The following is a 6,818-nucleotide window of genomic DNA, read 5'->3' as shown; positions in this document are numbered from 1 at the left end:
CCTTTTCAAATATCAGCTAATACTTTTTGAGTAATTTTTATTCCTATGGAAGTGCCTCCTCTCATTACTTCAGTTTTTTTCTTGAAAGACAATTTTTCAGGATACAAATATTTCAGGGTACACAATTTAAATTGAGATTGTTTTCTTTCTCAGTGTTTGAGAGAAATATTAGCATTTGGCTTTCATCTTTGGTATTGAGAAACCTATCAGTTTGTCATTCCTTTGTATTTTCTATTTTCTTTTACTAATTTTAAGGTTCTTGTCTCTCCTATTTTGCATTTTATACATGATGTGTCCAAGCTGAAGTTTTTTTTAAATTTTTACTTCAATTCCAGAAAAATTCTAGCCACTATTTCTCCAAAAAATTCTCTCTACTTCTCTTTTAATCTCTTCTCTGGGACTCCAATTAAATACTGAGACACATATTACATGATATCCAAAAATAATTGAAGTAAGGTGCCGCAGTCTGGCTGGGCACAAATCACGAGCCACTGAAGCAGGAACAAACTTTATTTTTAAACTGCAGGAAAACACTTCACACGGCTCCCGGGGAATCCTCCCGAAGGCCACAAGGCTTGTCCAGGAACCCCTAGCCGGAAATATCTCTCCCCGAAATCCCTCCTCCTGCACTTCCCCAACCAATGGGAACTCTTGGGGAATCCCCGGAAATCCCCACGAGAACTCCAAAATAGTGCCAGAACTCAAAAGTTGCGGCAGAGGCGGATAGTAATGCCTCGCCTGTCAATCAATACTGTTGGCAAAATGCCAGGGGCCATACAGACTCTGCCGTGGCTCTCAGCAGTAAGGCTTAAATATGAAAGGCAATTTAAATAAAGGAGAATATTTGTATGACTTCAGGACTAGGAAGGATTTCTTGAACAAAATATAATAAAATAACGTAGAGGACAATAGTAATGAATCTGATTATGTTAAGGTTAGCATCTGTAAAAAATAGCATTAGACATGTAAAAAGTTTTTTACTTGTTGGCTTGAATTCAAATATATGCATCAATTATTGAATTATTCTTCTGCATCTTCAAATTACCCTCTTGGTCAGTAGAAACCCCTTCAAATTAGCTCTTGATCATCGTTGATGCAATTCTAACAATTTTTATAGTTTTCTCACTTCCTGTTATGACATTATAAACTCAGCCCATATATTTCCTATTTCAGATCCAGAGTTGGCCATTTATTCAAATATTCATGGTTTGTTTAGTGAAAAGTAGAATTTGAAGCCCACAATTGGTTTCCCTTTGTAATATTGTGGGGAACCAACTTATGATATTGAAAACTGTTAAAGGGAAGCGGCATTTATTTTACTTTCTGGTATGAAATGTACCTCGGGGTCCCAATAGCTCACCAGAGAAAGGTATGTTTTTTTTTCTTTCCACATTTTTTTTTATTGGTGCATTATAGTTGTACACAATTATGGGATTTTTGTTACATATTTGTACATGAATACAAAAAACAATATAATTTGGCTAATATCACTTCCCAGTTCTTCCCCTCCTTTCCTCCCTCCCACCCCCTTGTCCTTCTCTACTGATCTCTCTTTGATTTTCATGAGATTCCTCCCTGCCTACCACTTTCCCTTTTTTCCCTCTAGTTTCCGCATACAAGAGAAAACATGTCACCCTTGAACTTCTGAGTTTGGCTTATTTCACTTAACATAATGGTCTCTAGTTCCATCCATTTTCCTGCAAAGGACATAATTTCATTTTCTTTATGGCTGAATAAAACTCCATTATATTTATATATCACATTTTCTTTATCCATTCATACATTGATGAATACATAGGCTGATTCCACAGCTTGGCTATTGTGAATTGTGCTGCTATAAACATGGGTATGCATGCATCATTATAGTATGATGACTTCAATTCTTTAGGATAAATATTGAAGAGTGGTATTGCTGAGTCATATGGTGGTTCCATGCCTAGCCTTTTGAGGAACATCCTTACTGATTTTCATAGTGGTTATACTAATTTACATTCCCACCAACAATGTAAAAGTGTTCCTTTTTCTCCATATCCTCCTCAGCATTTATTATTGTTTTAGTCTTGATGACTGCCATTCTGACTTGTGTAAGATGAAATTTCAGTGTGGGTTTTGAATTGCTTTGAGGAAGGTATTTTTAAAAAGTTTTTTTTTTTTTTTTTTTGTACCAGGGATTGAACCCAAGGATGCTAAACCACTGAGCCACATCCCTAACCTGTTTTTAATATTTTATTTTATTTTTCTTTTTATCAGGTACTTGAATTTTCTTTTTTTTAACTTTGAAAAAAAATGTTCTAATTAGTTATACATGACAGTAGAATACATTTTGATGCATCATACATAAATGGAGTATAACGTCTCATTTTTCTGGTTGTTCATAATATAGTATTACACAGGTCATGTAATCATACATGTACATGGGGTAATAATGTCCGATTCATTCTACTATCATTCCTACCTCCATTCCCCCTCCCTCCCCCTATTTTATTTTGAGACAGGGTTTTGATAAGTTGCTGAGGCTGGCTTTGAACTCTCGATCCTCCTGCCTTAGCCTCCTGAGCCACTGGGATTATAGATATGCACCACTGCACCCAAAGTAAAGATTTCTTAAAAAAATATTCTTAGTTGTAGATAGACACAATAACTTTTTATATATATATATATATATTTAATGTAGTATATATATATTATATATATATATATATTAATGTAGTGCTAAGGATCAAACCCAATGCCTCATACGTATAAGGCAAGTGCTCTACCACTGAGCTATAACCCCAGCCCTCAAAGTAAAGATTTTTTAATAGAAGTATTCCAGCTGACAAATGAAGGTGAACTGATAACATCTTGGAGCCCTAATGAATGAATGGACCCAGGCAGTGAACTTTAATGGTTGCTACCATTTAAAAACAGAGTGTTCTTGATGATCTATACTACACCATTGATGAAGTTATATATATATATTTATTTATTTTTAGTTCAGTGGAATTTGTTTTTTCCACATTTTTATTGGTGCATTATAGTTTTACATGATGGGATTTGTTGTTCATATTAATGCATGCACACAATATAACAGTAAAATTTGGCCAACATCACATCCTACAATTTCGTCCATTAATGAAGTAATCTTGCCAAGATATTTATCATTGAATCTATCCAAACATTTCAATTTAACTGCTAGTTCATTGAAAACACGGGGAACAGAGGAACATGATATTCTATATCACATAGCAGAATTTCAACTTTAGGGACCCTACAAGACAAAACCTTGGCTTCATTAACAGTAAAGAAAATATTTCAAAAAATAAAAAAGAGGGCTGAGGCTGTAGTTCGGTGGTAAAGTGCTTGCCTTGTATGTGTGTGTTAGAGTCTGTAAACAAGTCAAAATAACACCTGGCATTTTGCCAGGGGAATGTTAAAGTTCGTAAACAAGTCTGGATGGTGCCTGGCAAAATGCCAGAGGGAGTGGATTGAGAAGTAACAAAAGCAAGCCATTAAGTGTGGAGATTCCTGATTGGTTGACTGCTGTATCTAGTTTATGCTAATTAGATAAGCTGTGTGGAATGTATAAATACTGCTCCTGTCCTGCAATAAATGGCTTCCACTCCTGCTGTATCAACATACACAAGTTATTCGTCACCCCCCCTGATTATTCTGCTGCAGCCGGACTGCGGCAGATGGTGGCCCGTTACGGGGAGCCCCGGGACACTCGGGGGTAAGTGACGAAAAAAGCTGCCCGTCCATAGATAGGACGGGAGCAAATCTGCTCCTCCCTAGGCAGATAGGGCGAGAGGAAAAATGGTCATTTCAAGAAAATGGAGAAGATTGATACAGTATGTTTGTGTCTTGTTTTGTCTCAGTGTATTGTATTGTTTTTGTGATGAAAATATGGAAGGGGTGAGAAGTAAATTGATAAGGGAAAGAGGCATCCCAGTGGAACCAAGAATAGTTAGGGCATGTGTTGATAAAAGCCCAAGAACTCTAGTCAGAAAGAAGAAAAAAGTTCAGAGGAGGAAGGATTATCAAGAAAGAAATTGCAAAAGGCTACTACTAAATACTTTTTGTTACCGGAGGGTGCATGAAGCAGAGAGGCGGCTGCCGAGTGTGCAAGCCAGTCACAGCACAGCAAGGATTTTCCAAGAGGTGGCGGCGACTGGCCCTTCCCCGCCTCCTGGCCGGGGAGCTGGCTCTTCCACTGCCGCGAGCCCAAATCTAGACCTGACCTGGAGGCACAGTCTCGCAGGCTCTTGCTCCCTGTGCCTGGAAGCAGTTTGAGTCCGGGACACTCCCCAGGGCCATCTGGGGCTGCCCAGGCGCTACAGCCAGCAGAAGACGCTACTGGTGTCCCTGATGTTTGGTCATTTTCAGTGCCAATAACTAAGCTACAATGGTTCTCCCACACCTGGAAGCTGATGAGTAATGAGCACTATTAATGCTTATTTCAAATGCAAAAAAACCTTGAGATAATGTACTAAATTGTTCAGAAGGTTGTTTTCTTAGTAGAATGCTACAGGATTTTCTTTAGCCATCCGGAGTTCCTGCCTTCGTCCCAGTGCCGGTAAAGACCAAGGTGGAAGAATTTCCAGTGTTGCTGAAAACTGGAGGAGACTTCGGAGCTATTGCTGTTTCTGCTGCTACAACTTAAGCTAGCTGCCTGCAGAACTTACCTGGACTGTGATTTAAGCTAGCTGCCTGCAGAACTTACCTGGACTGTGATTTACCTGGACTGTGAGTTAATCTATTGAGACACTGCTTTACCTGGACTGAGACAACAAACTGTAATCTATAACAAATTGTAACTTGGTATCTTTGCTAACAGTGTCATTGCTGGTATAATTTTTCCAAGGGCTTCTTGCATGGAGCCATCAATTGGCTTGGTATTGTGGCATTTTGTATCCTTCCTTTCTGTTTGTAACAGGTTATTTATGGTGTTTTTGTAAAAACCACTATGGTCGTTATTTAAATTAAACAAAAGGGGGAAATGTTAGAGTCTGTAAACAAGTCAAAATAACACCTGGCATTTTGCCAGGGGAATGTTAAAGTTCGTAAACAAGTCTGGATGGTGCCTGGCAAAATGCCAGAGGGAGTGGATTGAGAAGTAACAAAAGCAAGCCATTAAGTGTGGAGATTCCTGATTGGTTGACTGCTGTATCTAGTTTATGCTAATTAGATAAGCTGTGTGGAATGTATAAATACTGCTCCTGTCCTGCAATAAATGGCTTCCACTCCTGCTGTATCAACGTACACAAGTTATTCGTCACCCCCCAGGTTATTTTGCTGCAGCCGGACTGCCGCATGTGTGAGCTACTGAGTTCAATCCTCAGGACCACATAAAATAAATAAAGAGATGTGCGTTCATCTACAACTAAATAAACATTTAACCAAAACAAATAAATAAATTAAAAAAGAAGGGGAGAGAAAATGAGAGGACCTATAGATTAAAATGTACTTAAGAGATATATCAGCTAATTTTAGTGATAATTGAATATTGATTATTGAATATTGATAGTAATTGGCCATGCATTATTGACTCAAATTATAAAAGCATTTATAAAGCAACTGGAGAAATTTGAACAATGAATAGATAATTTGATGATACTAAGCCATTATTATTATTATTATTATTATTATTATTATTATTATTATTATTATTGTGTGTGTGTTTTTAAACATATTACTGGGTTGGTAATGGTATTACAGTTCTAGTTTTATGAAGAGTTCTTTTGGTCAGAGAATTATACTAAAATATCTACATAGGATAAAAAAATATACTCATAGCCTAAATAAATATTGTATTAACCAGTTAAATGGTATTGAAAATTTAATAGCAGAAACATAAAAATAAACTACACCTATCAGTTTACTCTAGAAGTCTGCACAAACTGTCTTAATCCCCCACCCGCTCCTCATAATGTACTATGTTTTACCTTCTTAGAATCTTTAGCTGGTTCAATGAAACTGTAGGAGGCTAGACTATTCCCTCTGGGGATAGAAGTTTCTAAGTTACCTATCTTGATTATATTTGATGTTACATATAAAATAATAATAAAATAAAATAAAATATCTACATAGGAAATGATATGGTAACTGAGAATTTTCCTCTAAATAACATAATATAGTGGGATACAGAATGGTAGAGTAGATGAAAGAAGATTGACATGAGCTGAATGATGGGTACATTGGGGTTTATTAAATTATTTGTTCTATTTTGTATATGCTTGAGTATTTCCATAATAAGACTTTTTAAAGTGAAAATACAATATACCACTTGGGACATTTGATATACTAGCTATATCCAATGTCTTCTTTCCCCCCAGGGGAAAGCTGAATGCAGTCCCCTACTACCACAAATTATGCGGTCAAGTTTCCCACATTTGGGGAAATTGCAGGGATCAGCACATCTGGAGTGCAATGGATAAGCCACTGGGAAAAACACCTTCACCCCTGCCAGGTAAGTGTGATACAGTCAATGTCTTAAACCAAAAAAGTTAATATCAAGTATATATATATATATGAATGAATGAAAGTTCTTCATATCAGTAAGAAAAAGGCCAGAAACCCAATTTAAAAATTGGGCAAAAGGATAGGAATAGGCAATTGTTAGAAGAAACTTTAATGATTATGAAATATATTAAAAGATATTCAGCTTTAATGTCATTTAAGAGTATGCGAATTAAAATCACATTGAGATATCTTTGTTTAACTATTATTTTGCCAAACATTAAAAATGCCTGATGACACACATGTTGTAGAAAAATGGGAACTGTCCTTCACTGTGGTAGGAATTAAACATTTCATATCCCCTTTGGAGACAAACTGGC

General features: G+C 36.7%; 1 long non-coding RNA gene and 1 pseudogene across 1 annotated transcript; one reads left to right on the top strand and one right to left on the bottom strand.

Moving 5' to 3' along the window:
- The first annotated feature begins 3,394 nt into the window (after nucleotides 1-3,394).
- On the top strand, nucleotides 3,395-5,233 carry LOC139707711 (uncharacterized). Its single transcript, XR_011709173.1, has 2 exons — nucleotides 3,395-3,712; nucleotides 4,501-5,233. It is a non-coding gene; the product is annotated as an uncharacterized lncRNA (long non-coding RNA).
- Nucleotides 5,234-6,311: 1,078 nt separating this feature from the next.
- Nucleotides 6,312-6,456, bottom strand: LOC114101239 (U1 spliceosomal RNA; annotated as a pseudogene).
- Nucleotides 6,457-6,818: the final 362 nt, after the last annotated feature.

This window comes from Marmota flaviventris, chromosome 11 (genome assembly GCF_047511675.1).
Source record: "Marmota flaviventris isolate mMarFla1 chromosome 11, mMarFla1.hap1, whole genome shotgun sequence".
Classification (NCBI taxonomy): Eukaryota; Metazoa; Chordata; class Mammalia; order Rodentia; family Sciuridae; genus Marmota; species Marmota flaviventris.
The sequence above is the reverse complement of the archived record's forward strand: the minus strand, read 5'-3'. Positions and strand labels throughout refer to the sequence as shown.